This window comes from Phyllostomus hastatus, unplaced genomic scaffold (assembly GCF_019186645.2).
Source record: "Phyllostomus hastatus isolate PE091 unplaced genomic scaffold, TTU_PhHast_1.1 phas_scaffold_1674, whole genome shotgun sequence".
In the NCBI taxonomy this organism is placed as follows: domain Eukaryota; kingdom Metazoa; phylum Chordata; class Mammalia; order Chiroptera; family Phyllostomidae; genus Phyllostomus; species Phyllostomus hastatus.
In genome coordinates, this window is record NW_025334011.1 from 7,789,432 (window position 1) to 7,815,530 (window position 26,099).

The following is a 26,099-nucleotide window of genomic DNA, read 5'->3' on the forward strand; positions in this document are numbered from 1 at the left end:
TTCTGAGGCCTGTAAAGATCTGGCATCTTTATGTCCTCACATTTTTGTAAACATTGATTCATTCAAGCGTATTAACGATCACTGGCCTTTGTTCATGTGACTATGACATTGCTATATAAAATATGAATCTAATAAAATATATTAAACATGTTTGAAAAGAGATGTGCACCTAAAGTAAACTGTATGAAACTGGTAAAATAATTTGAAAAAGATTTGACAAAGTGATTATCTATTTCTTATTTTAAAATGAATGCTAAAGTTGTAAATATTGGAGAGGATGGTTACTTAGAAATTGGTATATTATTCCTTAGAATTGGTATATTACTTAGAAATTGGTATATTTAGATAACATTTTAAAAAGTACCCCATAATTATCTGTTATCAGTGGCAGTGGAGTTCTTGTGGTGTCACAAGGGAAAGAATTTGCCAAGACCCACACAGGAGGATAGGGCTCTGCGGTTAACTTTATTGATCATGTAAAATGAAGGGGCTTCCCTCCTGACTTCCCAATGGTCTCATCATGGAAAAGGTCTAGTCTTGTCTTTAGGAGGGCTAGGATGAAGGCGACTGTCCAGGGTTTCTGTTCCATAAGAAAGTCCAGTCCAGTCCAGCATCTAGCTAGTTAGTGTGTGTTTCCAGCTGTAGTTGTTGCTGTGCTGCAGGATTCGGGCTCCCTTCTGGAGTCTACACTCCACATGGTGTCCACATGGTCATGAGCCATATAGCTGCTAAGGCCACATGGCTATGGAGAGATGATTCGAGAACACAGAGTGTGTGCATCATCAGGTGGGTGAGAGAGCAAGAGAAATTCTTTGTTCCCCTGGGGTTATGTCTCAGGCTTGGAAAAGACCAGAAGCTTTTTTAAAATGACCAGTCAACTTTGCAGGCTTTCATGGGCTTTTATAGGTTTATGCCTCTTAGTTAGACTGACAGGCCTCTATGGTCCAGCACCTCCCCTTACACCCACACCCACAATAGTCCAGCACTGGAAGGGGGAACGGAGGTGTGTTAATCCCCTTGGGGAGCAATGCTATGATCCCCTGGAGTGTGAGCCTGGAGCTTCCTGGTGAAGCAAACAAGCTCAATGTCTAATACCCTTTGTTCTCTTTCCTTTATTAATAATTAGCTAAATACCAACAGTAACAATTATGAATGGATATAATCTTTGTATTTTTTGTATTTTTTTATAAAACATAACATTCAGTAGTAGGATATGAATTGGTTCTGAAAATGTACAATTTTAATTGATTATTCTAGTGGTAATTATATTTCAGAACCATAGAATATTGGAGTTAATATATTGATATTTGGTAATATATTAATTTTCTGCTGCTGTCATAGCATATTACTACAAACTTAGTGGCTTAAAACAACACAAGTGTATTTATTTATTCATAGTTCTGTAGGTCAGAAGTCAGAGTATAGTGGCTCAGGTGGGTTTTCTGTTCAATAATATAGCACAATGTTGAAATCCTGGGGCTGCCTGGACAGAATTCTTACCTAGAGGCTCTGAGGATGATGACTGTCCCTCTACACTCATTTAGGTTGCTGGCCAAATGCAGTTCCTTGTAAGAGTGTAGGACTCATGTCCAATTTCCTTGTCAGCTGTCATTTGGGGACTGATCTTTTCTCCTACAGGCTGCCCATTTCTTCTCATGCTTTCCATGTGGTCCCCCGCCAGCAAGAATTAGGTCAGGATCCTCTCACCCTTCAAATCTTTCTCATTTCCCCACTGCAGCATCTTTCCTGACCCCAGCCAGAGAAAGATCTCTCCTTTTAAGAACTAATGTGATCACACTAGGTCCATCTAGATAATTCAGGATAATCTCCCTATATTAAGGTTTGGACCTTATCAAATCAGCAAAGTCTATTTTGCCATGTAATGTAACATATTAACAGGTTCTAGGGATTCATGGGCATCCTTGGAAGGAGGGCACAGGTATTTTATATACAGCTTCAATGTTTTATTTAACATAGTTACACTCAACTCCTTTTCTTGGAAAACTGAAATGATGCAAAGTACTCGTGTACAATGTGTGTGTCTTTCATAAAACATTAAGGGAGTCTTCTTCTTTCTATAGATATCGATAAATGCTCATGAGTCAGAGGCAAAAGTAGATATTTATGAAGTTTTATAAGGAATTAGTGTTTAACATTGATATTTTATCCATTTACATGTCCATCTTGTGTTTGAGGATCAAAGGGAGTACTTACTCTGTGCAGTAGACTCTTTAACTGGCCAGAGCTGGAAGTCATTAGACTACTTAAGTGCCAGTCATGGGAGACTAATCCCCACCCCGAGCTGCTAGAATTGGAAGGCCCTTTCATCTCCAGATCTTCTCAGCCTCCCTTTGTAATGAGTGGGCTCCATATGTTTCCTCTTGCCCCATGTGGGAGTCGCTTTGCTCCCTTCCCTGCCAGGTTCATTGCACTGTTACTGGCAGCAGGGCCAGTAGAGAGTGTTCCAGAGCCAAACATGCCCTGTGCCTGTTTTTGCTGGAGGATCACTTTGAAAATATGCACAACCAAAAGACTGCCTGCCAACTGGTACCAACTTGGAAATACCTGCTTTTACTATCGAATTATCTGACATCAAGGTCTCTAATGTGCTGTGAGCAGCCCCAAGTAGATCACAATCCTCCGTCCCAGCAATCACAGAGCACCCATACAAGAAGTGCTGTCACCTAAGAGGGTGTCATTTAATCATATTAGTTTCATGTGGAAAAGAGTTTGGAGAGATTAAAGTCAGAGATAGCCGGAGAGGGCATTTTGATAAGTATTTTGCCAGAAGAAGGCATAAGGTGAAGAAAATTATCCCATGCTACTCAGTCAGTCACTTCACGAATACTCATAGACAGTCATACTGCATTAGGCACTCTGCTCGGTGTTGGGGAGACTCTAGACCATAACAAGACTGAGGCCCTGGTAATCCTACTCTCTTCAGGCCACATTGCAGCATTTATCATTTTCATTTACAGTTTTTAAGGGAGTACCAGGTGGATTTTAGTTTGTCACATGTTCCTACCCCTATTCTGTAACAGCAGCTCTATTTCTCCTGCTGACCAGCATCAATTACCATTCACAAGATAGTGTTCTCTCTTCTTGCCTTCTGATCCTGGTCACAGGAAGCCCAATGTGCAACCATAGCTTGTAGTTCAGTGAGACACTTGATGTTTTCTCTGGTGACACTGTCCTGAAGGATGGCACCTCATCCTCGAACAATATTGCCTTGAAGGTAGCAAGTCAGACGTGCCATCAATACCTACCTTGTGCTAGGGTTATATGCACACCACTTATCCCTACGGTTGTGGACATGATTGCTAGAGGGCTCATGGGAGAAAAGTCCCCAAACCCCATCTTACTGCCTGTTTCCTGACCACTACAGATGCAGTATTTACAGACTAGCCTTTCTGGGAAGCAGGCACAGAGATGGAGTTAAGAATTCAGAAGGTTAACTGGGAAGTAATAAATGTAAAAGGAAAAGGGTAGAAGCAAGATCAAAAGGGGTATCTGTGAGACCTTAATGCCTACCTGGAAAGTCTCTGCCAGACCAATGGAGGGTCTGCAAAACAAAGCTTGCCTGTTAGAGGGGTCTCCCATTGGTGAACCACTGTCACGCTCCCTACCTAGTGAGGGCTACCCCTAGAGCACCATGACATCTGCTCAGCTGCTGAGGCTGATCAAGAAAGAGTTAACTGGAAGCTGTCAGCTAACATACTCTTTGAAGACAGGCAGCAAATTCTTTATTTTTATAATTCATTTTTGTTGACAAAAGTATTGTGTTTTTACTTTTGAGAGATATTTTTGCTGGGTATAGAATTCAGGTGTCAGATCTTCTTTCAGCTACGTGCACATCTGTGCCTTGTTGATGGGGTGGGCTTCTTGTCTCTCCCTGCTTTTGCTCTTTTGCCAGCAGCCAGGACTGAAATTTAATGTTGGTTCACTTAGTTTTTGTTCTGGCAGGTGCTGTGTTCTGTTTCTTTAGCTTGATCAAGATGATCATCTTTCACACTTTCATCTAAAAGATGAATAATTTCTATCTCTTAGGTTTGTAGGGATTAAGTGCTACAAGTGATGCCCTGTTACTCTATGTATACAAAGTACAGTTTAATTAGCTTAGTAATTTTGTGTATTTATTTATTTATTTTTTCATTGAACTTTGTTTAATGGGTCTCAAAATTCTGTGACAAATTTAGGTCAAGTTGTTTACATTAAAAAGTACTGATTTTAAAAACTAATAACTTAAAAACTGCCACAGACAAAAAAAAACCCAAATAGCCCACAAAACGTTCTCCTTTCCTTCTGAAGGTTTTACCATGCACTATAACCATTAACCAGTCCTTCACTATTAAATTTAAGTGGCCAACTGAGACAAAGAGTTCTGAGACTGTTCTTCTACCACTGATTAAGACTCGGTCACATATGTTGGGAATAATATTCAATTAGCCTTCTGAACTTTCTGGGCAGACTTGGTGACTTTGCCATCTCCAGCTGCCTTCTTGCCCACTGCTTTGATGACACCCATAGTGACTGTCTGTCTCATGTCACAAACAGCAAAGCAGCTGTCAGAGAAGCTCTCAACACACATGGGCTTGCCAGAAACCATATCAATGATGGCAACATCACCAGATTTCAAAAGCTTTTTCCCAGAAGGATGATCACTCTTCTCAGCAAATCTGCAAGCAATGTGAGCTGTGTGATGATCCAGAACAGGTGCATATCCAGCACTGATTTGGGCTGGATAGTTGAGGATAATCACCTGAGCTGTTGAAGCCAGCTGCTTCCATTGGTGGGTCATTTTTGCTGTCACCAGCCACAGTGCCACGATGAACATCTTTGACAGACACATTCTTGACATTGAAGAACTTCATTGTCAAAAACTTCATTCAAAGCTTTATGGTGCATTTCAACAGACTTTACTCCAGTTGATGACTGGAACAAAGGTTACCTGACGCATGCCCACCTGCCTGCAGTGAGTATGGAATGCTGTGGATGGTGTCGAAACACGAGAAAAACATACACAGAGATAACCAGGTCCTGTGGGGGAATCGGGACAGAATGGCCACCCTCTCTCAAGTGGGAGAGTGCCCTGCCCCCCCTGCACAAGCAGGGTTTTATTCTTGAATACCAATACAGTTTGCAAATTACAAGTAGTTAGCTTTTGAAAGGTGCTGACAGATTTCCTACTGGGATCCTAAGCCAGAGAGAGATTTTGGGGTTTTATTACAAAAGACTACAGGACTTAAAGCTTAGTTTTGTTTCCTGACCATGACTTCATATTCTAACTAAAGAGCATCCTCCAGCAAGCAGATTTCACAGGGTCTCTCATATTCTATGTCTTAGGCCTGATTACCCCGGGGAGTCCACCATTTCTAGTCTGGACTGTACCACCCCTGTTACTTCCAATGGGCCTGAGTTGGGCAGAGGAGACAAAGGCAGCTGGGAGACTTGGATTTCTCAAGGACTCAGGCATTGGCAAAGCCGAGGGGCAGGTTTGATGTCGATCACCCCGTTATTTCCACAGCCCCGCGAGTTTTGTCCCTGTCATTCCTTCGTGAACGTGTTTGTCTAAGATTCATTCTCTATACAAGAGAATTGTTACCCATCATTGACTGCCGTTCAAGCATGAAAAGGAATGAAGCATATGAACAGGCAGCGTTCAAGTCAGGGAAATAAGTTTTGTCTCCTTCGTGGCTCCTGGTCCGGAGGTCTTTCACTCAGCCTAAGTTACGGGGGGTTACAGCTTCCTGAGACCAGGCAGGGTGGCCCCCAACAGTGACCACCATGTTGGGTTTGAGAACACCAGTCAGAAACAGTACCAACACCACCAATTTTGTAGACATACTGGAGGGGCAGGCACCCCTTCTCAGTTGGATGAGTGGGTGGCAGGATACAATCTAGAGCTTCAAGTAGCATGGTTCCACTGGAACTGCCATCTTTATGGGTGACTTTCCATCCCTTCAACCTAGGCGTGTCAGCACTTGGTTCTAGCAACTGACACAAGTGCTACAGTGTCTGGGTTGTAGCCAGTTTTCTTAATGTAGGCGCTGACTTCTTTAACAATTTCCTCATACCTCTTCCGGCTATAGGGAGGCTCAGTGGAATCCATTTTGTTAAGACCAACAATCAGCTGTTTCATGCCCAGTGTGTAAATCAGAAGGGCATGCTCGCAGGTCTGCAAATTCTTGGGGACCCCCACTTCAAACTCACCAGCACCAGCAGCAACAATCAGGACAGCACAATCAGCCTGAGATGTGCCTCTAAACACATTTTTGATAAAGTCTGTGTGTTCTGGAGCATCATTGGTGGTCAGATAATACTTGCTGGTCTCAAATTTTCACAGAGAGATACCAGTGGTGATACCACACTCACGTTCAGCTTTCTGTTGCGCGTGGGTCACCGGCCAGCAGTGACCACGGAACGCTGTGGATGGCTCGACGATAAACACGCGAGAAAAAACACATACACAGAGACAGACTAGTTTCTGTGGGGAAGTAGGGACGAAATGGCCACCCCCTCTAGTGGGGAGCGCACCGATTTACAGTCCATACCTGCTTTTATTGGGCTCATTCTGCATAATAATTCAGGTAAAGTACAGTACTCATTAGAGGGAAGTAAGGAATCATAGAAAACAAAGAACTCTGCCGGTCTATTGAGTTGGGGGTCAAAGACCTGTAAGACTGAGGAACAAAATAACTTCCTCCTAAGACCCTTCTCATTCTACTGAGAGCATTCTAAACAAAGAAGGTTTCACAGTAATTTACATGTTCTTTCTTAGGCCTGATCACCCTGGGGAATCCGCACTTCTCAGTACCGAGCTGCACCACCCTGTCATTGTTTCAGGCTTAGGTGGAGCAAGGGAACTAAGGCAACTGGGAGACAAGGAGGTTTTTTCCCAGACGATGAGAACTCAGGCTATGTCAAAGCCGAGGAACGAGGGTCCATCACCCCCTTTTGCTGCAGCCCCCAAAGTCCTTCTTTTGGGGGGCCTCCCAAAGTGATCGTGCCTGTCTTAGGTCATTCCCCCCGTGGGGAATCTTACCCGTCTTTGGCTAACCAACCAAGCTTTTGGGGGTTCTGTCATGAAGAAAGCATCAGAAGCAGCATTACTGCCAGGGAGATAAGCTTTTGTCTCCTTGCTGGCTTAGGGTTCCAAGGGCGTTCCCTTAGCCTTAGCTAGGCGGGGGTTTCAGCTTCTGATATCAGTCAGGGCGGTTCCCAACAGCTTTCAGTTTATCCAAGACCCAGGCATGCTTAAAGGAGCCCTCCCCTATCTCAGCAGCCTCCTTCTCAGATTTTTCGATGGTTCTTTTGTCTATCCCATGTTTGTTGATCAGATGGCCAGTAGTGGTAGACTTGCTGGGATCTACGTGTCCAATGACCACAATGTTGGTGTTGATGTCTTTTCCTTTCTCATTCTGGCTTTGATTAGTGGTGGTTTTCTTGACACCTGTGTTCTGGTGGCAAACCTGTTGCAAAAAAAAAAAAAAAGAGATTAGTAATTTTAAAAGCAGTTATCTTCTAATCTTTTAAATTTCTGTATCCAATTAAATAAGCACAAATACTATCAGCTGAAATTCTCCATAAGTTTTTTTCTACAAGGAAATTGGTTTCATTTCAAGTTTCTTAGAATTATAGCTCTTTTAAACCAATAGTTGTGTGGAACTCATTGAGAAATCATTTCAAACACAGCATTTTATTTTCCAAATAAGATCTATGTACAAAAACAGTGAATGATTTATTCTCTCCTATGTTTAAGGGTGTGATTAAATTTAAAGATTATTTCAGGTATACTTACTGAGTCAGAAAATTATACAGGGCTGGTCAAGAATAGGTTTACTGCTATGATACAAATAAATAATATAATAATTAATAATAATATAATAATAAACTATCTGTTTCTTATACTCACAACTGTGAACCAACTTGTTCCCACTCCTGTTTATTGATAAATGTTCATGGTAAATATCCAAGTAGCTGAATACTGGAACATTAACAAAACCACATACTGAGCTTTTTCCTTCCTTCCTCCCTTTCTCCTTCCTTCTATCTCTTTGCATTCTTTCTCTTATCTTTCTTCTGTCTTTTTCTCTAACAAGCAAGTAATTGGGTGGTATTGATGTTTTTCAAGGAACATCATTATCTATGTCTATCTATGAACAAAAATACAGTTGACGCTTCAGCAACACAGGTTTGAACTGTTGAGGTCCACTTGTATGTAGATATTTTTCAATTAATACAGTAAATGTATTTTCTCTTTTTAAATGATTTTTCTTAATAACATTTACTTTTCTCTAGTTTACTTTATTGTAAGAATGCAGTATATAATACATATAACATACAAAATAAGTGTTAATTGACTAGTTATATAATTGCTAAGGCTTCCAGTCAATAGTACACTGTAAGTAGTTAAGTTTGGAGAGTCAAGAGTTATACAAAGGTTTTCAGCTATGTGACTGTGTGAGGTATCTGTGCCCCTAAACTTGATGTTGTTCAAGGGTCAGCAATATCTATATTATTATTCTTTTGCTGAATAGTGTTAGGGATTTTCTTGTTAATACTTACAATTAATTCTAATTCAGTAAATAGGTCCATTGCTATGATGAATTCTTTTTTAATTTAATATATTGATACTATTGTCACTTTTACTTATAAATGTTAGCCTCTTTAAACTTAAAACAAACTTAGAAAAAGTCAAAGAGAAAACTATGTGACAAAATAAAAATTAATGATTAGTCAAAAACAAAATTCATATTTAAAAAGTTATAACCATTTTTCAGAATATTACTTAGATTCTATTTCTTTTTTGTTTTTAATTTGGCTCATGTTAAATTTTGTTGATTCACTTAATAGTCATTCATAACTACTTTGTAGGCAGATTCAGATATCTCTTTTCAGATTTACCTAAAGTACTTGACCTCTGCTGATTCCTTTGACAGTGATTTTGGATTATTCATTTCTTGAAATCCTCCCTTCCTTTGATTTTCATCACCTGCTAACCTCTAATTTTTCTTCTATGTTTGCTGTTGCCTGCTAACTTTATCTTCTTCCTTTAGCTCATTAATTTAGATCTCTCCTATTGGATACTTCTTTGTTTTTTTTTTAAGATTTTTTATTTATTTTTATTTTTCGAGAGAGATGAAAGGTGGGAGAAAGGGATAGAAAGAAACATCAGTGTATGGTTGCCTCTCCCATGTCCCCTACTGGGGACCTGGCCCACAATCCAGGCATATGCCCTGACTGGGAATTGAATGAGTGACCTTTTGGTTTGCAAGCTGGCACTCAATCCACTGAGCCACACCAGCCAGGACCATTTTATTTTTAATCTTTTTTGTATTCCACTATTTTCGCATCCCAAATACTTTTATGTTTTCAGTTATCCCAAATCAAATATCTAATCCTGACTTATCTCCCGGGCTTTTAGTTCCATATCTCTTTTTAAATATTAAGTTGTCAAACTATTAAGAAAATACCAAAACAAAGTTTTATTGCTTTTTTCTTATAGGTTTCTTATTTTTTCTGCCCCTGTACAAAAATACCATTAAAATTTTTTAAATGCTATTAATAGTTTTTAAAAAACTCTGTAGGCTTTATATTTTAGAATATCTTCAAAATCTACTTGATGAGCAATCCTAAAGGGTAATTAACAAAGGATTTCTGTTTACTCTTTTGCTATAACTTGATCCTACACTCATACATTTTTAACTTTGCTACCTTGCTAATCCAGTTTTTCTTTAGACGACTTCATATAGTGCAATTTCTAACCTGATTGTTCAATCTCATTTTTTTTTATTCTCTAATACCAAGCTGCCAGATCATGCTTCTGTGAAACAGCTTCCAAGACATCTTCTTCCTCCTATCCTTCCCCCTTTCTTTTCCTTCCTCTTTCTATCAACTGTCTAAATATACATTCCTGCAAAAGAATTTGAGGTGGTTTATGAAGAAAACGTGAATACCTTATGGCAATAAAATTTTGTGAGGTAGGGAGAAAGACAAATAAAGGTTGAAGAAATGCAATGAAACTGAGGTTGAGGTTAGTGCCCAAAATCTATGTCAGATTTGGGAAGATAATGGAAAGAGGAAAGTATTTATATTATATAATTTATGTCCACCTGAAACAACACAGCCACTAACCAGAAGTGTTATGTGGTTCTAAGAGCTAAGGAGAGGAGAAATTTTTCTTGACCTTTTTAGAGTCCCTGAATGTGCTTGAAAATTAAACAGAAATACAGAGATTAACAAAAAGGATCTGGATATATGTATGTATGTGTATATATATATTTATTTATTATTTTTATTAAATTAATTGGGGTGACATGGTTAATAAGATCATATAGGACTCAAGTGTACATTTGTATGATATATGATCTGTATATTGCATTGTGTGCTCACCAAAGTCAAATTGTCTTGCATCATCATATATTTGGTCTCCTTTTATTTATTTAATATATGTTTTATGTGACACAGGAGCCCTCATGAGGCTCCTGATAAAGACCTGAGTATTTCATGCTCTGTTTTATGAAGAGTAGACAGTTGTGGAGGAATGTAGGAGGAGAAGGAGTATGAGGTAATTTTCATAATACTGAGGAAAACTGGCAATGCCTGTTTGTTCAGATTCATCTTAGTGTCCCTTTGTCTTCGGAGATAAGGTTGCTCTCTTCCTTTGAGTATAGGGAGGAATCCTCTACTTTGAGGGTGTAAAGATTATTTTAAGGAGGAAGAATAAGTAGGAAGGAGAGCAGAGTGATCCTCTTGCTCCTACTTAAAATAAGCAACATGTCAAGGTGCCATATTTTGGGGCAGCATATCCTGAGCCCCATCAGAGCTGAGATATTTGTTTTTCCTCTAAGGAGTTGCATAATGAGAACCTAGTATGGCAGAATAAACTATATCACCATCAACTGTTTATAATGATAATACCATGTTTTATAGAAAAAAAGTATTTAACTCATCCTATAGGATCAATAGGAATTTTTATTTATTCCACTTAAAACCCTATTAAATTACCTGATTGTATATACCAAAATGTATCTTTCCTTATTACTGGTTAGGCAAATATGTTGACCAATGATCTTAAATTAATGTTAACCTAGAGCAAGAGAGAAACCTTATTACCTTGGACAGACAAAAGAATCAGCTTTGGTGCAACCTATCTGCACCTACACAACAGTAGACAAGATGTGGTGGGTGGAGCAACCCTCAGTCAACTAGCTGGATGGAAGGACACAACAAAGAAATACCAAACAACAATCAAAACTCAATTACATCCAGAGAACCAACGCAAATGGCATAAAGGGCATCCTGAGAGCATCAAGTTCAGGAGATCAAGGGGACTGCACCACTGAATCTCACAGGCCTCCTATCACAGAAGTTCATACCACAAAATCAGGAAGTTAAAACAGATCAATTTAAGCAGCAGAAGCCAATAAGAAGAATCTCACAAATAATGGGAAGACAAAGAAATAACTCCTAATCGAAAGGAAAGGAGGAATTCTCAGAAAGAGTGCTAAATGAAATAAGGCAAGTCAACTATCAGATATTGAGTTCAAAACAATGGTTATAAGGAAGTTCAATGAGCTTGCAGGGAATTACCAAAAACTACAAGGAAACTACAATGAAAGAAAGACTGCAAACTATATCAGCATAAAAAAGGACATAGAAACAATCACAAGGGCCAAGAAGAAATGAAGAATACAATTTCTGAATTGAAGAACACAATAGAAGGAATCAAAATCAGGCTAGATAAAGCAGAGGATCCAATCAGCAATCTGGAGAACAAGGTAGAACAAAACTCCCAGAAAGAGCAAGAAAAGGAAAACAGATGCAAAAAGAATGAAGAAGTGGTAAGGGAACTGCAGGACAACATGAAATGAAATAATATCCATGTAGTAGGGGTACCAGAAAGAGAAGAAGAGCAAGGGATAGAAAACATGTTTGAAAAAGTAATGATGGAAAACTTCCCTAATCTGATGAGTGAAAAGTCACACAAATCTAGCAAACACAGAGGGTCCCAATCAAGAGGAACCCAAAGAGGCCCACTCTAAGACACATCATAATTAAAATGACAAAATTCCAAGACAAAGAGAGAATCTTAAAGGCAACAAGGGAGAAACAGGAAGTAACATACAAGGGAGCTCCGATAAGGCTAGCAGCTGACTTCTCAATGGAAATACTCCAAGCTAGAAGGGAATGGCAAAAAATATTCCAGGTAATGAAAAGCTAAGGCCTGCAATGAAGACTACTGTAACCAGCAAGGCTCTCAATTAAAATGGAAAGCCAAATAAGGAGCTTCTGAGACAAAAGAAGTCTCAAAGAATGCACTTCCACCAAACCAGCACTGCAAGATATGCTAAAGGGTCTGCTTTAAAGAAGAGGAAGAAAAACAGTGTGAGAAAGTGGAATACAGGTACAAAGAAGGGGAATGAATAAATACCTATCAATAATAAATGATATAAATGGATTAAATGTTCCAATCAAAAGACAGAATAGCTGAATGGGTAAGAAATCATGACCCACACATATGTTGCCTACAAGAGATGCACCTCAGAACAAAAGACCTACACAGATTAAAAGTGAAGGGTTGGAAAAAATATTCCAAGCAAACTGACAGGAAAAAAAAGCTGGGGTAGCAATACTCATATCAGACAAAATAGACTTCAAAACAAAGGCTATAAAAAGAGACTCAAAAGGACACTTTATAATACTCAAGGGAAGAATCCATCAAGAAGACATAAATCTTATAAACATGCATGTACCCAATATAGGAGCACCCAAATATATAAGGAAAATCTCGGAGGACTTCCAGAAGTATATAGACCATGACACAATTATAGTAGGAAATTTTAACACCCCACTGTCAACAATAGATCTTACAAACAAAATATCAACAAGGATATTGTGGAACTGAATGACACATTAGATCAAATGGACTTAACTGATAAGCAAACAAACAAATAAAATATAGATATAGATATACATATAAAATCTATATATGGATTATATATATGAACTTTATATATATTTTATATACATATAATATATAGAAACCAATACAAAAACATTAAAAATACATACAATATATACAGAACCCTTAATCCCAAAGAAGCAAAATACACATTCTTTTTAAATGCACATGGAATATTTTCAAAGATATACCACATGATAGGACATAAAACAAGCCTCAACAAATTCAAAAAAGTTGAAATCATATCAAGCATTTTCTCAGACCACAAGGGCTTGAAACTAGAACCCAATTCAAGGAAAAAATTCAAAAATATTCAAACTCATGAACACTGAATAACATGCTATTAAACAATGAATGGGTTAATAATGAGATCAAGGAAGGAATCAAAAAGTTTCTGTAAACAAACGGAAATGAACACACAACAGTCCAAAACTTATGGGACACAGCAACAGCAGACTTGAGAGAGAAGTTCATAGCAATACAGGCCTACCTAAAAAAGATCCAAACATTTCAAATAAACAACCTAACCCTACATGTACAAGAACTGGAGAAAAAACAAACAAAACCCAGAGTGAGTAAAAGGAAGGAAATAATCAAGATTAGAGCAGAATTAAATGACATAGAGACTAAAAGAACAAAGAGTCAGTAAATCCAGGAGCTTGTTCTTTGAAAAGATAAACAAAATCAACAAGCTTTTAACCAGATTCATCAAGAAAAAAAGAGAGAGGACCCAAATGAATAAAATCAGAAATGACAGAGCAGAGATTACAACTGATGCCACAGAAATACAAAGGTTTGTAGGAAATTACTATGAACAACTACATGCCACAAAATTCGAAAACCTGGGTGAAATGGACAAATTTCTAGAAAAACATAATCTTCCAAAACAGAATCAAGAAGAAATGGAAAACCTAAACAGACCGTTAACAGCTGGTGAAATTGAAGCAGTAATCAAAGAACTCCCGTCACACAAAAGCCCTGGACTATACAGTTTCACAGAAAAATTTCACAAAGCATTTAAGGAAGAGCTAATCTCTACCCTTCTCAAACTATTCCAAAAAATCCAAGAAGATGGAAGACTACCAAACTCTTTTTAAGAGGCCAGCATCATCCTAATCCCAAAACCAGACAAACATACAACAAAGAAAGAAAAAAACTACAGGTGGATATCGCTGATGAATATAGTCTCTAAAATCCTCGACAAAATATTGACAAACCACATCCAGCAATACATTAAAAAGATCGGCCCTGGCTGGTGTAGCTCAATGGACTGAGCTTGGGCTCTGAACCAAAGGGTCACCAGTTGGATTCCCAGTCAGGGCACATGCCTGGGTTGCAGGCCAGGTACCCATTAGGGAGCCATGTGAGAGGCAACCACACATTGATATTTGTCACTCTCTCTTTCTCCCTCCCTTCCACTCTCTCTAAATGAATAAATAAAATCTTAAAAAAAAATCATACACCATGATCACGTGGGATTCATCCCACAGATTCAAGGATGGTACAATGTTTGCCAATCAATAAACATAATATATCACATAAACAGAAGGAAAGACAAAAATCACATGATCATATCAATAGATGTGAAAAAAGCGCTTGATAAGGTACAGCACCCATTTATAATAAAAACACTCAGAAAAGTGGGAGTAGAGGGAACATACTTGAACATAATAAAGGCCATATATGAAAACCTATAGCCAACATCATACTCAACAGGCAAAAACTAAAAGCTTTCCCACTAAGATTGGGAACAAGACAAGGATGTCCACTTTCACCACTCTTATTTAACATTGTATTGGAAGTCCTAGCCACAGTGGTTAGACAAGAAGAGAAATAAAAGACATCAAGATTGGAAAGGAAGAAGTAAAACTGCCATTGTTTGCAGATGACATGATGGTGTACATAAAAATATGTATAGACTCTACCAAAAATCTACTTGACTTAATAAGTGAATTTGGCAAAGCAGCAGGATGCAAAGTCAGTATTCAGAAATTGAAGGCATTTTTGTACACCAACAAAAAATATAAGAAATAGGAATCAGGGAAAAAATCCCATTTGTTATAGCAACAAGAAAAATAAAGTACCTAGGAATAAACCTAACCAAGGAGTTAAGATACCTATACTCAGAAAACTACACAACACTGAAGAAAAACATTAAGGAAGACACAAATAAATGGAAGCATATACCATGTTCATGGATTGGAAGAATTAACATAATCAAAATGTCCACACTACCCAAAGAAATTTATAGATTCAACACAATCCCTATTAAAATACCAATGACATATTTCACAGATATAGAACAAAGATTTCAAAAATTTATATGGAACCATAAATGACCTCCAATAGCTACAGCAATTTTGAGAAAGAAGAACAAAGCAGGAGGGATCACCATACTTGATCTCAAACTATATTACAAGGCTACTGTAATCAAAACAGCCTGGTACTGGCATAAGAACAGACATATAGATCAATGGAACAGAATAGAGAGCCCAGAAATAAACCCACATCTCTATGATCAATTAATACTTAACAAAGGGGGCAGAAGCATAAAATGGAGTAAAAATAGCCTCTTCAACAAATGGTGTTGGGAGATCTGGACGGCTAGATGCAAAAAAATAAAACTTGACCACCAACTTACACAATACACAAAAATAAACTCAAGATGGTTAAAAGCCTTAAATATAAGTCTGATATCATAAAAGTCCTAGAGGAGAACATAGGCAGGATAATCTCAGATATACCATGCAGCAGTATTTTCACCAATATGTACCCTAGAGCAAGGGACATAAAGGAAAGAATAAATAAATGGGACTTCATCAAAATAAAAAGCTTTTGCATGTCTAAAGAAAACATCAGCAAAATGAAAAGGGAACCAACCATATGGGAAAATATATTTACCAATGATAACTCAGACAAGGGTCTGATCTCCAAAATACACAAAGAACTCACACAACTTCAGTCCGGAAGACAAACAATCCAATTAAAAAACAGGCAAAGGCCCTGAACTGACACTTCTCCAAAGAGGACATACAGAGGCCCAGAGACATACGAAAGGATGCTCAGCATCACTAGCCATCAGAGAGATGCAAATTTAAAGAACATTGAGATACCACTTCACACTGGTCAGAATGACCATCATAAACAAATCAACAAACAACAAGTGCTAGCGAGGTTGTGGAGAAAAGGGAACCCTTTTGCACTGTTGGTGGGAGTGCAGACTGGTGCAGCCACTGTGGAAAAGAATATGGAATTTTCTCAGAAACCTAAAAATGGAACTGCCTTTGACCTGGCAATTCCACTGCTGGGATTTTACCCTTAGAATCCTGAAACAGCAATTTGAAGAACTTAGGTACCTCAATGATCATAGCAGCACAATTTATAATAGCCAAGTTCTGGAAGCAACCTAAGTGCCCATCAGTAAGTGAGTGGATCAAAAACATTTACACAATGGAATACTATGCAGCAGAAAGAAAGAACGAACTCCTACCTTTTGAGATAGCATGGATATAACTGGAGAGCAGTATGCTAAGTGGAAATAAGCCAGGTAGTGAAAGACAAATACCATATGATCTCACTTATAAGTGGAGTCCAATCAACAAAACAAACAAGCAAGCAAAATATAACCAGAGACATTGAAATAAGAAAAACAACAAACTGACTGTAACCAGAGGGCAGAGGGGAATGAAATAACAAGGGAAAGAAGGGAAAGGGTTGCCAAGGAACATGTAAAGGACCCATGGTGAAAGCCAAAGAGGGTAGAATTGAGGGTGGAAGGTGGGAGTGGGCAAGGAGGGAGGAAATGATGGTGGCAAAATAGAGAAAACTGTATTCAAACAACAATAAAAATGATAGAACAATTAAAATTAACCATCACAAATGCTGCCATTTGTTCTGTTGATCCAAATCATTCTGTTATTTCTGGTTTTCTTTCCCTCATTCAAATTCAAGAAGACAGATTTTGTCTCAAGAATTGACATTGCTCTTGTGCTGTTTTGTATATCTACTTGGTTTTGCTCTGGTAAGACATTTGTAAAATATAGTAGAAGATCTTGAAGTCTTCATAATGTAGTTAGGTTATAAGGCTCAAGAGACCTTGAATCTACTTGACTTTTATTCAAAATGTCTCATTTTGCTAGTACTCTTTTCTTCCCAGGATTGTTTTCTTTTTTTACATTTTCCCTTACCCATTCCTTATAATTTCTCTACCCCAAACAAATACACACGCTCTTCCCCCACATACCCTAAACACATATATATGTTCCACTACCTGTTACCCATCTTTTCTACTATCCAGAGGACCAGGACATAGACCCTAAAAAAATGCTGACCAGAGGCATATACTCTATTTTTCTGGTGAGGATTATGATGAGAATTAAAAGCAAACTTATTCTGTAGTGTTAATATTACTCATAAGTTTTTGGATGATGTTGATTTTAGAAAACCATTGATGACTTTATAGAGTCTGGCATTCAATTAACAATGTTCCATTCACAATCTTTTGTCTGCATTTTTAATACTGTGATTTTCTGAATGAATGCTGGGTGAGCTTGAAAGCAGCACACTGACTATAGTGCCTGTTTTCAGAGATGAGAGGAAAAACACCAATCTAGTGATCAATCAGGACAAAAAGTCTCATGCATGATTTAGGAGATGTGATGAAGGGAAGGAAGGAAATTGTACAGAAAAGTTAATACATGAGCCAAGAATATTGAAGATGTTCATTTGAGAAAACAAACGTGATGCCATGCCTCCCACTTCCTTTTAAATTTAAGATCCTCAGGAACATAGAGTTGAATAGATTGTAGTCCTCATTGCATAACATGCTACTGAGTGCCTGCTAGGCTCCCCCATTAACAAGATTTTTATGAATTTGAGTCAAACTGACAACATATACTGGGGAGCAAGATCTCAAATGTTCCCCAAGCTCCTCTTTAATGAAAATATTTTTAATGTTTTCTTTTTTTACCATCCCATTTTCAAGCACATTTCTCTTCCTCTTCTCCTTATACACCTATCTTAGAATATTTATTTCTCTTGCTTTCTATCACTCACATAATTATTTAAATATATGATTTCTAGAAAAATTGTTTAGGGAAGTAGGATTTCAATGTAGGTAATCATATCATTTGTAAATAATAATCATTTAATGAATTTCAATCATTTTGCTTAATTTCTTATATTTTTATTGTCCTTGTAAGATACTCCAGTATATGGGTGGGTAGGTGGAAGTGCTGATAATGAGCTTTCTTATGTTGCTCTTCATTTTATTTTATTGATTTTCTTTACTTTGAAAAAATCTATTGGTTTGAGAGAGAGGGAGATGAGGGAGAGGAGAGAGAGAGAGAGAGAATGAATTTGTGTTTCCACTTATTTATGTACTTACTGGTTGATTCTTGTATGTGCCCTGACCAAGGATCAAAAATGCAACCTCGGCATACAAAATGATGCTCTAACCAACTAAGCTACCTAGCCAGGGTTCTTCTCATTTTAAAAGGACAGCGTCCACTCTTTCTCTGCTGAGAGTGGTATGTGTGTGTGTGTGTGTGTGTGTGTGTGTGTGTGTGCGCACATGTGTTTGGCATGGAAAGGGACTATATACAGTTTGCTGAGGTGAAGGATGTTTTGTCCCCCTTTTTCAAGTGGTAAAAGATATTTAATTTCTAATAATAAACTATCCATACATTCCTGGGAGAAACTCAATTTTTTAATTATCTTTAGTATTCATTGTTGGGTTCACTTCGATAATAATTTTTCTGGATTGTCTCTTGGATTTTTCTACCAAAATTATATTACCTGATATCTTTTTAAGATATCACTTTTACCTGATATCACCATAACAAACAACTGTCTGTTCAGAGTTTTCCATCCTAGCCTCCTGCTACACCTCTGGGGTTAAATCAGCCTTTCACAAGCCCCATTTTAAAAGTCTAAAGAGTTATTAAAACACACTCAATTAATTGTAGCTCTGGTTATGGGCCATTATCATTAGCCCTGGAATTAAAAAACAAAGCAAATCCCCAGCTGTTTCTAAGTCTGTAGCCCAAGCAAGAGTTCTGTGGTTAGAGTGGACAAATACCAGAGCAGAAACTCAATAGTATCTGAGGGATGAAGGATAAGTGGAATACATGTTGGCTTTAACTGTGCCAGGGTATCAAGGATGAATAGAATTATAAGACTTTGGCAGAAAATGCTTATTTGAGGTCAAAGTCTTAGTTCTGTTCTTGAGACATCAAGATCTATTGTCTGTGTAATATATATTTGGGTACCACACTAGCTGAGTTAGAGGCAGTTTTACTTCATGCCTCCATTGTTTGAGTGATAACAAAATAGCTAACATTATTGAACACATCCTAAGATCCAGACATTTAATACTAAAATTCTTTTCATAGTATTTACTATATTGCTTTATAATATTCACTTTATAGTAAATGCTATAGTATTTACTATGTTTAATTATGTTCTGTATATTCTTAATCATATAAGTCATGTGACCAAGCACATACTAAAGTGAAATTATAAGCACTAAGTACTACTTGATAATATTGGGTTTGGAAAGGAAGTCTGGAAATGTAGGTTTATCTTTATCAGAATCCAAGTAGCTTTTTTCAATCTCTAAGTAGTAAATTGGGCACTAGAACTTTTTGATGACTAAACATTCATGTCCTTAATATATTTACTTTAACACAATATTAAATCAGTTCTGAAAAGGTGCAGGTGTGTTTGGGTAGCCTTTCTCTCTTAAGTAGTGAATTTGTAACATTAGCAAAAATGTTTTTGCACCTGGATTTGGACAGCAATAACAAACTTTCTCAGCCTAAGAATAAATTTGGACTCTTTCAATACTTTCTTTCTGTGATTTTAAAATATTCTAATTTTAAATGGTTTTGGAAAAGCTAACAGCAATAAATAAGTACAATTCATTGACATGGTGAAAAAAACCTTCCAATTTCACAGGGAGTGTTGCTCTTTGTAACAGTTAGTGATCTTCAAACAAAAGGGGCTAGTACAATAGAAGAAATGATCTGTTTGTGGAATCTGAGGCTCTTATGGATAGGTTTAAAATGATTCTTTTTTAATATTTTTTTAAATTATTGTTTGAATACAGTTGTCCCCATTTTCCTACCACCACTTTCTGCAGCCCCACCCACCCTCCCCTCCCACCATCAATCCTACCCCCATTTGGTTTTGTCCATTGGTCCTTTATACATGTTCTTTGATGACCCTTTCCCTTCTTTCCCCCATTACTTCCCCCTCCTCCTCTCTAATTACTGTCAGTTTGTTCTTTATTTTAATGACTGGTTATATTTTGCTTCCTTGTTTGTTTTGTTGATTAGGTTCTGCTTATAGGTGAGATCATATGGTATTTGTCTTTCATTGCCTGGCTTATTTCACTTAGCATAATGCCCTCCAGTTCCATCCATGCTGTGGTAAAGGGTGGGAGCTCCTTCTTTCTAATGACTCTTGTTTCCAATCCTTCTCTTTTTTTTGAATATTAACTCATAGTTCTGATTTTTTTCCATTGTGAACATGAATCTTCTTAACATAGACTCTACCCTGACTGTCCTTTTTCTTTAGAAAATTCTTCTGCCTGATTGATCATTGCATATTTGGCGCCATTTTTGTCATTCAGACCCCAGTGCACATGGACTCTCAACAGAGGCATTCCCCAGACTGCCATCCAAACCAGCCACCCAGTCACTTTCCATAACATTGCTGTATTTTTTCCCTCTGAGGTCTTATTACTTAATATGTTTTTGTTTGTATTGATTGATTGATGGATGTATGCAACCTTTTTCCTCAGCTACATGTAAACTCCGCATGAACAGGTATCTTTTTTCCCTTGCTAACCACTGTCTCACCAGAGTCAATCATAGTGGCTAATAAATAGTAGGTTCTCAACTACTAGCTGGAAAAATGGCTTTTTGATTCAGGGTTTGAGAGTGCCAGTTGTTGGATGCATTATGGACAAGGTAGCAGAGAGATAATTTGTTATTCAGTCTGCAACACTAATGCTTATCCAGCTTTGACAATGATGTTTATCCAGAATTATCCTAGGTATAGAGCCCATGGCTTCACCTGAGCTCTGGGATATCACTCATGCAATGTGAACCTGCATGATTAAAAAAAAAATCACATCACCAAAACCTACATCTACATGTATTTTTTTTAAACTTACTTCCACATGTAAATATATACTTAAACATTTAAATCAAGCAAATATTTAAAAACACTTGTGCTTAATGTAATTATTATAAAATGGACTGGGGTTAAAATTGCAAAACTCAAACCAGACTTAAAACGTAACGAGGACTCACCATTTTCATAAATTTATTGACAAATTCTTCTTTAAATTTTAACCTTTTTTTTGTTACTTGTTTACAAGACATACCTATAAAGTCTGTCAGATTATATCATTCTTAAGTAAGAAGAAAATTAATTTCTACATACATACAGAGAAAACATGTTTTTCAAAATGTCATCAAGATATAAATGTTGCTGGTTATTTTTTGGATTGTATGAATTTTGATTTTGTTTTCACAGCTTTTCTATTTTAGTTTTATGGAAGGTAGAAAAATGTTCTGGATCTGTGCGCTTCTAAATCTGATCCTCACTGACAGGGCGGGATTATTTGATGCACCTGAAATCTGATATGAGCCCTGGAGAAAGGTACCACAAGATGATAGTATATATGGTTACAAAGCAAAGAGGATTAGAAAGAGCAATATATTTTTGGAAAATAGGGCAAGCACACCACTTGGAATGTTTTATCAGGAGAGGGATACAGAAGTGAAAAGTAATCCTTCTGCTTTATTTGGCATTATTGCTGTGTTCGATTTTGGTCTTTTCATTTGGCAAAGGATATATGGAGATTCTGGAGAAGGTCCAGCGAAGATCAGCAAAAGTGATGTAAGGAATGGGGACTAGCTCCTAAGAGAGGGCTCAGTGGGATCAGAACTGTTTAACTTGGAGAAGGCAAGACCAAGGGGTGATTTAACTGTCTTCAAGTATTTGAAAGGTTATTATATGAAAGATGCAGAACAGATGTTCTTTACTTCCACAGGAGACCAAATAAAAGGAAATATTTTTAAATTGTAGCAAGAGAAAAAGTTCAGTTGGTCATAAAGATAGACAGAACTATAAAGAAAGGATTAAACATTGAACAGGTAACCAAGGAATATAGGGAAGTTCAATTCTTAGAGATCTTTAACACTAGGAATAGATAGACAACTGCCTAGGATAGTTTGTCTATCCACCTCTGTGCAGGGACCTACCCGGTATCTAATCTTGAAACTTTTCTAACTCCAAGATTCTAGGCATGCTGTTTCCACTCTTTTGGAGTTGCCTGGAAGACAGTCAGGAATATTTATCCAAGGATAGAAGCTAGGATTCAGCAGAGTCAGAGATCAAAGAGCTAGTGTTTGATCTCTGACCTAGTGTTCCCCTGAGTTCTTGTTCTCCTCCTAACTTCATAGGAATTAGTGATTGGACCAGAATGGAGAAAGTATTTCTTGCCCGTTTATTTGTAGAATTGTAGCATATGTAGTCTTTCTGTTCTGAGCTTTCGGAATCTGTAATGATAATTCAGGAAGTTGCAGTAGCTACTGTTATATGGAAAGTCAGGTATTGCATTCAATTATCTCAATCACAGGGAGGTGGTATGTTTCTCTTTTCACAGATACAGAAACTGAGACTTAGAAAATGTAGTCATTAGCTTAAGTTCCTTCAATGAGTTAGTGACAAAGGCAGGATTCAAAGCTTGACCTTCTTGACTTTTTATTCTATTCTAAGGAGAAGTTTTATGTATTTAGAAACCGTCTTCATTGACACTGGCAGATGTTGTTAATATCAGGAATTAGAATGAGCTCAAAAAGTAATAATCTCTGCTAGGAAAACGAGGAAATATGTGTCACATGAATGAGGACCAGCATTGGGGTAAAATTTGGTGATGTTTAGGGACATGTGTCATAATTAAACTGCCCCCCCCCCCATCTACCAGAGGAGCACTTTATGTAACCAAGGACAGTTATTTCCTGTGCCCATTTCATCCATAATTAAGACAATTGAATGATGGCTTTATGAATCATGAAAGCTTTAAAATTCAATTAAACTTTTGAGTTTGAGCAGCTAGACTAATGAAAGACATGAGTGACATGGGGTATTGAAAACTTACACAATTAACATAAAAATTGATAATATAACTGTTTTGGAGGAAGTTTAAGTAAATAGAAATTTGTATTTATAATTTGGTGCTTAACTTACTAATTCTTAACTGGCCTCAATCATTTCTTCATTTAATTTTATCACTGTCTAACGTTTGTTTAGAGTTAATCTTAATTTTTGTATTAGTAATAAAAATTTTTGTATCAGTAATAAATGGGATATTAAAAAAATTTTAATTATGAATTAGCAATTAACTTGCTACAGCATTTATCTTATTTTTAGAAAAAATAGTACCTTTCTTACCTGTTTATTCAATAAAAAGTTTTAAGATGCTGGGACTCTATATATTATGCATTCTTAGTTGGTTAGGGTAGTTGAAATATGAATTCTTTCACTATTTTTTGTTACTGTTTTGTTGTTGTGAAGTCATCTGATCCTTAGGAAGCTTATCAGCAAAGAAGCGTTGAGTGTCTTTCAATGTTAGTTTCTAAGATAAAATTTCTCTTTGCCCAGTTTCTCTTCTGCAATCCATAATTCAGACTTCTTTTACTTCATAGTACAAAGTAAAAGAGATCAGTTATATATTGAATTAATAATAGTAGATAACATTTATTAAACACTCACTGTCAGTGTCCATAGAGCCATTGTTTATGGTATACTCTGTGTAGTGGCTTGCTTTTTATATGACAATATGACAGGTATTAATCTAAAAGCTCTGCAGGTATTTTCTTATCTGAGCCTCATAATCATACTCTGAGTTTTAAGGGCTTGAATTAGGCCCCTTTTATGGAATAAGAAATGGAGTCATAGATAGCCCTGGCTGGTGTGGTTCAGTGGACTGAGTGCTGGCCAGTGAACCAAAGGGTCAGTGGTTCAATTCCCGGTCAGGGCACATGCCCAGGGTATGGGTCAGGTCCCCAATAGGAGGTGTGCAAGAGGCAACCACACACTGATGTTTTTTTTACCTCTCTTTCTCCCTTCTACCCCCTTCACTAAAAGAAAATAAATAAAATGTTAAAAAATAAAAGAAACTGTTTCACAGACAGGTTAAGTAACTTACCCAGGATATCCAGATAGAAAATTGAAGAGTTAGGCTTCACACCCAGGCAATCTAGTGACAATGCTTTGAGCCTCAAACTGTGCTGCCTCTCTATTTGAGACCACTTGCTTGTGCAGGATCTCCTCATGGTCATTTCAATTGTCCCAGGCTTTTTGCACCTTATTTCTAATTAACAGCCTGAATCAACATACAGTTCTTACTTTTTGCTTATTAAACACTAATTATAAAACTTTACAATTCAAATAAATATATGTTTGTTATAAGGTAGTTCTAAGTGAATGTGTTTTGAATGACATACTTTGGGATAAAAGTTAACCACTCAAAATCCCTTTGTTAAGAAACTTACAATTCAGAGAGGACAGTAATGCATACATTCAACTGAATAGATTGCATAAAGCAGAATGTGCTAAGTTGTACAAGAGAAGTACAAACAACATATTCCAGAAGCATGGAGGAGAGAGATTCATTCAAGGTGCCATGAACCTTGTTTTAGGGAGAGAGAACTAAAGGATTTGTATTAAATAGGATAACTATGAAGTGTGGGGGCACAGACAATGTGCAGTATGGGATACGGGGACATGTTTTACAGCAGCTTTTCCCATTGAGATTTGAGAGAATGCAGTGACATGTAGGTGTATAGCTCCGTTATATGGTGGATTATGAACATCAGGAAATAATACCTTGACCAACACACACTTCCACTCATCTCTTTATTCACTCTTAAATCAAATCTCTGGTTAAAGTAATCTCCGTTCATTGGGATGGTGATTGTATTTCTTAATGAACATGCATTTTTCCATCTCAAGAAAATTTAAAATGAAGTGTTAAAGTGTTTAAGAGTCAAAATTATAGTATTAATATTTGTGTGTTAAGGAAAAATCTGTTCATATTTAGACTACGATTGCTTAAAATGAGTAAATTTCAGCCTTTGGAATAATAGTCTAGTAACTTCAAATTAAAATGTGTAATTGGGAAACTGGTTTCAGCTTGTGATTTTTTAAATTTTTTTAATTAAAAATTAAATTTATTGTGGGTAACATTGGTTGACAAAATCATATAATTTTCATGTATACATTGTAATTTGACATCTTGTGTACTCTATTGCATGATCACTATCCGAGGTCTAGTTTCCTTCCATTGCCAGTTATTTGACTCCTTTACCCATTTTGCTCCTCTCCAGCCCCCTTCTCCTCTGGTAACCACTATTCTGTTGTCTGTATCTATGAGTTGGTTTTTCTTTGTTTTGTTAGTTTGTTAATTTTTGTTTTGTATTCCACATATGAGTGAAATCGTACAATTTTTGTCCTTTTCTATTTGACTCATTCACTCGTGTTATAAATGGCAGTATTTCATCTTTTTCATGGCTGAGTAATACTCCTGTGTGTGTGTATGTGTGTGTGATATATCACACATCTTTAGCTAATCATTCATCCATGGACTTAGGTTGTTTCCATGTCTTGATGCTACAATGAACATATCTTTACAAATAAGTGTTTTCATATTTTTCAGGTAAATATTTGGAAGAGGAATTGCTGGATCATATGGTAGTTCTATTCTAACTTTTTTTTTTTGAGGAACCTCCATACTGTTTTCCATGGTGGCTACAACAATTTGTATTCCCACCAATGGTGTATGAGCATTCTCTTTTCTGCACACACTCTCCAGTGCTTGTTGTTTCTTGTGTTATTAATAATAGCCATTTTAACAGGTGTGAGGTGATATCTCATTGTGGTTTGATAACTTGTAATTTTATGTATAAATGTTTCTAAATTTCCACATTGTATTGGAACATTTAGAGAACTTAAAATTGCCCTTTTTGTGTGTTTAGTTTACTAAATGTACAAAAATAACTTAGGTACTTTGGAAAATTTTTTTCTGAGTAAGACAATTGAAGTGTTATATCAAATGTTA

General features: G+C 37.1%; 1 protein-coding gene and 1 pseudogene across 1 annotated transcript in view; one reads left to right on the plus strand and one right to left on the minus strand.

Moving 5' to 3' along the window:
• Positions 1-26,099, plus strand: part of CFAP299 (cilia and flagella associated protein 299) — a 218,775-nt gene that overhangs the window by 17,747 nt on the left and 174,929 nt on the right. The window lies entirely within an intron of this gene.
• The window catches only part of LOC123831170, a 43,018-nt pseudogene continuing 21,357 nt past the window's right edge, over positions 4,439-26,099 (minus strand).